Genomic DNA, 9,378 nt, shown 5'->3' on the forward strand with positions numbered 1-9,378 from the left:
ACCACATGGTTCCAGGTTCAGTCCCACTATGTGGTACCTTGGGCAAGTGTCTTCTACTATAGCCTCAGGCCGACCAAAGCCTTGTGAGTGAAGTTGGTAGACGGAAACTGAAAGAAGCCCGTCATATATATGTATATATATATATGTGTGTGTGTGTGTTTGTCCCCCTAGCTTTGCTTGACAACCGATGCTGGTGTGTTTATGTCCCCGTCACTTAGCGGTTCGGCAAAAGAGACCGATAGAATAAGTACTAGGCTTACAAAGAATAAGTCCTGGGGTCGATTTGCTCGACTAAAGGCGGTGCTCCAGCATGGCCGCAGTCAAATGACTGAAACAAGTAAAAGAGTAAAAGAGAAAAGCTATTCTTTTTTCATCTAAACAATGAGTCAAGTCCTTTTACACGGCAACATGTGGATGTATGAATGTTGCCACATCTGTTCTACAGTCGTAAGCTTTGTCATGAGCATAATTATTCAATCCTTAAGTCAATTACCAACACATAAGAAACAACGTAGATAAATAAATATAATGTTAAATCGATATTAGGTCACAGCTGATAAAACTGATGTTTAAACACCATGTTATTTGGGAAGATTACTCAGAATATATTAATGGTCACTCTGTTTTCTAGTGAGCTAACTGCATAATGTCCTGGCTTGACAGTCTTGCAAATGTAAGTTGAGAATTGGTGTAGCTGATGTTTGTTGATGCTTAACTCTTTAGCATTTAAACCAGCCATATCCAGCCAAAATATTCTACCTTGTTTTATGTTCAAACCAACCAGATCCAGCCTTTCACACCTACCCTAGAATATCACTCTAAAAATAAACAAATGCTTCGAAATCTTAGAGCTATGAGATAATGCATGATTAAATCCAAAGTAATGTGACTAAATGTGGACGCGCGTCGCTTAGTGGTTAGGGCATCAGCACCATGATCGTAACATTGTGGTTTCGATTCCTGGACCGGGCGACGTGTTGTGTTCTTAAACAAAACACTTCATTTCACGTTGCTCCAGCCACTCAGCTGGCAAAAATGAGTAACGCTGCAATGGACTGGCATCCCGTCCAGCTGGGGAACACATACGCCATTGAAACCAGGAAACTGGGCCCGTGAGCCTGGCTAGGCTTTAAAAGGGCGCATTTATTATTTATTTTAATGTGATTAAATAATCATTACATTTGTCTGATTAATCTGAATGTTAAAAAGTTAAATGGAGATATGATACAGGGAATGTGAGTGGTAGGTGCTAATGGGTTTTTTTTTCATCAGTCGTGGAATCCCTGAGAGTTACTTTGATTATTTATGATCCAGTAACTCCTGATTCTTGAGTTCTTTAGCAGAGTCAATTCCTTGCAGGAAACTGGGCTCAGGTCTCTATGTCTGGTGTCCTCCCACCAGCCTTGGAGTTTCAGGAAAAAAAGCCAAATGCAAGCAATGTGGTAAGAAGCTTGCTTCCCTGTGAATGGATATGGTAGATAGAAACTGAAAGAAGCCCAGCATACACGTGTGTGTGTGTGTGTTCCTCACCACCACTTGACAACTAGTGTTGGTGTGTTTATGTCCCTGTAACTTAGCAGTTTGGCCAAAGAGACTGATAGAATAAGTACCAGGTAAAAAAAATGAAATGAAATAAGTACTTGGGTTGATTCACCGACTAAAAAAAAAATTCAATGTGGTGCTCCAACATGGCCGCAGTCTAATGACTGAAACAAGTATAAATAAAAGATAAAGCACAACCCTTCCTCCTTTGACTATGTAGGATAAATGGTTAAAACAATAAATAAAAATCAGCTTACAGAGGCTGCTGGTTCATACCCTGTCATATCACTGGTGCTATGTTCATTCAATGACCAAAACAGTTGAATGGTTTTAAATCACCTACTGATTGAGTCTCTCTAGTTTTAGCTAGGCATAAGGACAATTCATTGCTGTAGTCATCAGAAGCAGGGCTATGGAAATTGAAGGATTCTTTGGCTGAGTTTAGTTACTTAGCCTGTAAAAAGAGTTCAGTGTCCGTCTACCCAGGATGAGATTTAACTCTCTCATGTTTGTTATTATGGAGACCTGAAATAATCCATGGTTCCTTATTTATTGCTGTGATTTTGAAAAGGGTTAGCTTTCATCAATCTTCGTCATATATGAGAAGAGAAGAGAGTGAGTGATAAAAAAAAGAGTGAGATGTGGTCTTCTGACCTCTCTAGGTGGGTAGCAACTCATTCTGCCACAGCACAGTCCTAAGAACAAAGGCTTTCCAACCACGACCAATACATCTTTCATTCAGACAACATTGCCCAGTGAATCCAAGTAGGCTGAGCAACGACATCAAGTATACATTGAAATGGTCTTGATTATACCCCTGCCCCAGTATTTGATCAGTGGTTACTTTATCAGTCCTGGGAAGATGAAAAGCCAAGTCGACCTTGGTAGGATTTCAACTGAGAGCAAGAAGAGACATGACTAAATATTGATTTCAAATTTTCACACAAGGCCATCACACATGGGGGAGGAGCAAGTCGGTTACATCAATCCCAGAGCTCAACTGGTACTTATTTTATCGACACTGGAAGGATGAAAGGTAAAGTCGACCTCAGCAGAATTTGAACTTAGAACGTAAGACAGATGAAATACTGTTAAGCATTTCGCCCAGTGTGCTAATGCTTCTGTCAGCTTACTGCATTTCTATGACTAAAATTTGGTTTCAAAATCTGGTACAAGGGCAGCATTTCAGGAGAGTGGGTAGTAGACTACTTCAACCCCAGTGCTCAACTGGCACTTATTTTATCAACCCTGAAAGGATGAAAAGCAAGATTTACCCTGGTAGGATTTGAAATCAAAATGTAAGAACAGATGAAATGCAGCAAAGCATTTTTCCCAGCATACTACAATGTAAAGACAAACAAAATGCTGCTAAGCATTTTGCCCAATGTGCCAACAATTCTGCCAGCTTTCAGGCTTCCCGTGACTGAATATTGCAAGGTATTTGTCAGACGTCCCACCAATTCAATTTCCTTGTGAAATATGTTATTAAAATATATTTTGTTAGGTTAGAGAATATTTACAACTTTTTAAGTTTCGTTAGCTGCAACATCCGTACGAGGAATGGAAAGACTTCCTTTTGTACCCCACCATAAAATTTAAAAAAAAAGAAAGATATTAAACATGGTGGAAAATTGATATCCTACCATTTCTTATAATAATCATGATGAGAAAGTCATAAAAATTAAGAATTTCTATTAAAAAAACTTCATTTCTGTATTACGTATATTAAAGTCCCAAAGTTAGGTAAATTTCACAGAGTTAAGCAATTTAGACCTTAAGGTTAGGCAAACTGCAATATGTAATTAGGGTTTAGGTTTAAGGTTAAGGTTTTAGGGTGGAATAACATTGCACAAGTATAAAATTAATATTCTTATCTATTTCTGTGGCTTGTAAAGTTCACCAATATTCTGCATGAATGCTTCGAACAGATCTACTCCCTTGTGCGCATGCCTCCACATATATTCACACAGATGGCTGGTGAGGTTTGCATGCCGTGTGTATGTCTCATTCATTTGGCATTTGATCTGCCACCATAGATTCTCGATGTTGTTCGTGTGAGCTCTGGTGAGAGGATTCACAATGTTGTAGCTGTGGTTGACGGTGAGTTGCTGGAAACTAGAAGCTCCAAGACTGTCATATGTTTTCCAGCAGTCACTTGTCGTTGTGCCAGGTTGGATGTGTTGGAGAATTATTGTTCCAGTGTGGCCCTATCCTGTTTGTTATTTGGCAATGCAACAAGAAAAGTTCCCTGGGTTTCACAGCATATGCCTCCAAACACCCACTGTCCTTTCACAAATCTTCCACAACTGTACTTTGTTTTGCTGAATTTCGATTTGTTGATTTCAACTGTAAGTCCATGGCCTCCAATGGGTTGGTCCTTGTGCAGTTTTGTCTCCACCGACCACTGACAGACTTCACAACAGTATGAAAAATAATCCGATATGGTTTCTGTGGATGTTGTTAACGTGTTGTCATTATCAGAGTCACTGTCCACTGATGAAATGCTTGTTTCATGCACAGTTTGCTTATACGGCATGCTTTACATTGTTGATTTTGTTCAGCTTAGTTTTACAAGATGGGCAAAACATTTGTTTGGCTATGAGTCCAAGTTTCTGGTAATAAATTACCACTGACTCTTCATCTGACATTTTGAGGGAAAGTCTATACCGGTTTATACCATGCTTCTCCCCTTGTCTCCACAATGTTGCCAAAGCAGTAGACGTAGAAGGTTGCTCATAATCTGATATCTTGGAGCAAACTGAGAACGCACATGTTGGTGGCATGCATATTATATTTTATGAGAGAAGCAGTCTGCTGCCATCTACAGCCTGTACTGTGCATAATAGTATTCTAACACATTTCAATCATTAAAAACGCAATTTTATGGCTGATGGGAGGGGTGGTGGTGGTAGAAAAAGAAGTCTTTCCCTATCCCGAGAGGTACTTGAAGGGTAAACTCTGCCAGACTAACATACCCAAAATTCGCAAAATAACGATGAAGTTTTTATCAGGTGAGAACAGATAACGGAACATACTGTAACATACAAAAACTTGCATATATCAAAGAATACATACACACGAAACAATATGAGAGCTTTTAAGTAGTCGCTTGGCTAGCTGGAAATAACTAGCAAACCCCACTCAAACCATTTTAGAAATGTAAATGTAAAATCTAAAAAAAAAAAAGAAAAAAATTAAAAAGCTGTTTAATGTAGTCCTAGACGCATTGTCTTGTCTGAAAAAAAATAACAGAAGAGTCATGACTAGAAGGCTTTGGCCGTTAAGCCTGTTCGATTAGTGCCGTCCTGGACCAACAATAAAGCGCGCGTGTGCACGCACATACATGATAAATCTCAACACACGAAACTCCAGGCCGTTTTTCACTCTGTAACTTCTAGCGATTAATAATATATATATGTATATATGTATACTCGTGTTATGAGTTCTATTTTCCATCACCAAACCTATATGCAAATATAGAAACATGCATGCATGCACACAAACATATATGAATGCACGTAAAACGTATTCTAGAAAGTTCCAAAACAGAGCAAAAGAAGAGACCTATTTTATTTTTCCTGTGTTCAGTTCGACAATTGTTTTTGTTTTTTTCTTAAATGAATTTTACGCAGCATTTTAAGAAAGATGGGACATTCATGATTTTTGTTTTTTGTCATGATATTTTATCGATGTAAATGAAACGAAATGTCTAAGATCAAGCAACGTGTCCTGAACCAAAGCTCTGCTCGGCAGCGCGTGACAGGATGAATAAAACATTTGTCACACGAATATGAAAGAAAAAAATCTTTACGAAAATGAAATAATCATACAAACAAAACTAAACTACGCACATAGAACAACAATATAACTATAAAGATCCATCAAGAAGAAAACAAAACAAGGAAGAAAGAAGGAACACTACACGCTGAAAGTTTAATCCATTTGAAATAAGGATAGATGCAAAAACTCTCCCTTTCCAAAATCTAAATGCGAAACTGGGAAAGTCGATCTATTCATTCATTTGTTTATCTTTTAATCCTGTTGTTTATTCACTTTGTTTTTGTATTTGGTTTGCAAGATTCTTGATATGAATTCCTGTTATTATTATTATTGGCGTAATGACCCCACCAAGGCCTATTTATTCAGTTTTATGAAAAAGGAAAACAAAAAATCGCTCGGTGACAAATCTGTCCTCTCCACCTTCCAAATTCTTGTGAGTAAAAGACGAAAAAAATTTTTTTTCGAAGAGTATTAAAAGTTATTATTACGACACAAAATATTATCCTTTAAAATAGATAGATAGAGAGAGAGAGAGAGAGAGAAAGAGAAAGAAAGAGAGAGAGAGAAAGAGGGGGAGAGAGATATGCTATTTGCAATTGCAATGCGTTAATAAAAACGTAGTTTTCATAGAACAAGCAGAGAAATCTGTAACAAGGAAATTATTTTTTGCATTCAATTTATCCACACCAAGAATATAAAAAATTAAAAACAAACAAAAAAACAGCACCTTGCCACAGTTCCTTAAAGTGAAAAATATAAAATTTAAAGCATATGCAGCTCTTATAAAATGTATGGATTCTTACCTATGTTGATCGAATTTGGCAAATTTCTTCCATTCTTTTGAGTTGCTTTTGTAAGACTCCATCAGAGCCTTAACTTCTTCGATGTTAACACGATCATTTTCGAAAACCTCGCGTAGTTCCTTGCACAAATCATCTAAAGTGGCCACTGTTCCAACCATGGTTGCTTGCAAATGGTAAGCACTCAAGGAGAGGGTCTTGTTTTATAAGCTGTCGTCGATGTTGTTCTTGCTGTAGAAGGTGTTAACTGTGGACAAGAGAATGGAAAAGATAGTTGGGATAAAGATAATGTAATCTAGTGTGTTTATATAATGGTTGCTGCTCTTTCTTCAATGATCACACCCAAGCAAAATAAATGTGCATTGGTTTTGCTGGAGAAAAAGCACGTTGTTAGGTGTAATTACGTCACAGCAAAGCTTATCGAAGGTGGCAGCTAGGGTAAGGCAGCATTACCAGCACGTACACACCATACGACAGCAGGTGTATTAGAGTACACAGAAACGTGAACTACAGCATCGCATTAGGTGAAACCACAACATAGAACATACCTACAACAACATATAAAAAGATAAGGGACATGGTATCGTATTACATGATAATAGATAGTTGTAAATCGTTTCATAATACATAATAAACATCTATGCAGGTGCATTACATGATACAAAGAAATAGCAGCCAAATCTCAAAGCATACTATACCATTTTACGTAGCGGTAACGGCACATTAGATAGTGTAATCAGTTAAGCTCAAGTTAAGGACCCAGTCACAAAAATGAAAAAAAAAAGTGTAATAGGAGTAAAATAATGTGTACTAAACGAATATGAAAAAAAAAAAAAAAAATGCGCGCTGACGAACGGTGGGGAGGACCCGGAAAATTCACGATGTGAATTCTCCGAGTCCTCACTCTCCCCGCCCGTGAATTTTCCGATTCTTCTCCCCCCAGTTCGTCAGCGCACATTTTTTTTTTCATATTCGTTTACTACACATTATTTTACATCTATTACATAATTTTTTAAATTCATTTTTGTGACTGGGTCCTAGAGATTAATCGACTATTCTGCCGTCTGCCATAATACTGGTACCGTCATAAACAAGAAGGATGCGCTAAATAAAGTAGTTCTAGTCAGACTCCTAAGAAATGGGATGGTCGCGGTCGGAAGGCCTTTGATTATAGATCTCCATCGGGACTGACTAAGGGCTTAACGTCAAATATACCAGATAAGTCAACACGGGAACCTTTTAGAGGGCGCTAGAAATAGCAGCCAAGTCTTTCTCCGTCTTAAAATGAAAATCAATGTAAAATGCTGTCCTGGATACACTGTTCCAAGGAAAATGACAGGATGGTCACCATTGAACGCCTTTGATAAAAAGTCTACTCGTTCAGGACTGACCTCGGGTTAAATAACTACATCATAGTATTACATCTCACACACACACACACATACAATGTACTACAATAGTAGGGAGACTGCTTATGTAACCGAATTCATTATGAAACACGTTTTGAGCATGAAAATGTTTGTTTTCTTAATTAAATATAGAGAAAGGTGTCCAAGGTATAGTGGGGCTTCAAAAACATTTACGGAATGAATGAATGAATGAATGAATCGATTACATGGAAAAAAATATGAATGAATGAATGAATCGATTGCACTGAAAAAAATATTCACCGGCGATTTTGTTACAAGTCGCTCCCTACACATCTGATAGTAGGAAGGTAATTTAAATTTACAAGGGGCTAAGTTGGTGAGCTATAGAAGGAAGTTTTTTTTAATGTTGTGTATACATCACTTCACCTAAAAAATTAAGGGTTGTCTAGTAAATGATTGACCAAGTTAAAAAATAAAGTTTATAAGTATAAACTAGCTCCACTGTACAGTATGAATTTTCTTAGGGAATGGATTTGCGTTAAGGAACTGAAAAATAAAAAAAAGATTTCTTTATGCAGCAAACGTTTTGATTAAGACTAAGTATTACTTGAAACTGTAGCGTATTAAAAGTACTGATTTTACCAATTTAGGAAGAGATGAAAAGTACAGATCACCCGAGTAAAAAAACTAAACAACTTTTTGCTTCGAGACGATGAGGACTTCCATCTGGTTGCTTTACATGTTAGAAACAGCAGTCATACCGCTCTCGTATCGCATTCTAACCTCATAGAAAAGAACACGCTAAATAATAGTTCTGAATTTCCAGCATTTAGTAATGAGACGAGATGTCTATGGTTGGAATATTTTTCATCATAGCTTTGCTTGATCAAAGCTAACATGGGGATAAAGTAATAAATAAATAGGTAAATAAATGCAAACGCTAACATTTCAGTCTGCACTCACTACATCATTCTCATTTTAAATGAAATATCAAGTTGAATTTAATTAGGAGTAAGTGTTCTTTTAGAATATACAATCTTTCTTTTCAGTGGGCCCCGAAACAATAGAAGGCACACACAAATCGTTTTGTTACGAGATACGTGTGATAAGGTCGTTTAAATAACGATAAATTTATGAATTAAAGTATTAAAAGTATATATTATAAACGTGAATTAAGTATACTTTTTGTTAAACCTAAAAAGAAAAAAAATCTTTTATTTGATATTTCTTTTTCTTTCCTCTTCTTTTCTTTCATTTATGATATATAAACATGTTCAGTCAAAAATTGCGTAGTGTAGACTATAATAAATGCGTTTTAATAAAAAAATTATCTGGGAGATAATTAAAATTCAAAATCAACAACAAATATTTAGACAATGAAAGATTCATTCGGAAATTTCATTTTAAAAACATATAATTAAGCACGAAATTCGTGATGCCTTGGAGTAAGAGACACGAAAAGTTATATTAGGAAGGAAACTTGTAAATAAAATAGTAGTCGCACGTATAAACACGCACACATACATTCGTACATGAAGCGCTGGTTAAATAATATAATAGTGAAACTGTTGTATACAATACTCAGGTGCAAGGGTTTAAGAAAAAAATTACACAAAAATAATAAACCTACGAAGAGATGACAATCAATAAGATTTTTGCGAGACCATCTACAAGGATTGTATTGTTAAAACAACACGTGAAAGGGAATTATAGTAAGAGGATGAAATTCTCACTAACAGATATATGGAAGTTTCCACGCATCGGTTCGTTAAGGCTCCTTCTTTTCCTTCAATGGAAATTCACCGGGTTTTTTTTTTTTTTTAACTATCAGACAAAAGAGAGATTGCAGATTTAAGTGACTTTCTTGATTCGCAGATTTATCTTAT

The 9,378-nt window shown here is 36.6% G+C and overlaps 1 long non-coding RNA gene across 1 annotated transcript; it reads right to left on the reverse strand.

Annotated features, from left to right (window-relative positions):
* Positions 1 to 6,231: 6,231 nt before the first annotated feature.
* On the reverse strand, positions 6,232 to 9,372 carry LOC106882093 (uncharacterized). The gene is made up of 2 exons (XR_001410951.2): positions 9,230 to 9,372; positions 6,232 to 6,369 (listed from the first exon to the last, which is right to left on the reverse strand). It is a non-coding gene; the product is annotated as an uncharacterized LOC106882093 (long non-coding RNA).
* Positions 9,373 to 9,378: the final 6 nt, after the last annotated feature.

This window comes from Octopus bimaculoides, unplaced genomic scaffold (genome assembly GCF_001194135.2).
Source record: "Octopus bimaculoides isolate UCB-OBI-ISO-001 unplaced genomic scaffold, ASM119413v2 Scaffold_189263, whole genome shotgun sequence".
NCBI classification, from domain to species: Eukaryota; Metazoa; Mollusca; class Cephalopoda; order Octopoda; family Octopodidae; genus Octopus; species Octopus bimaculoides.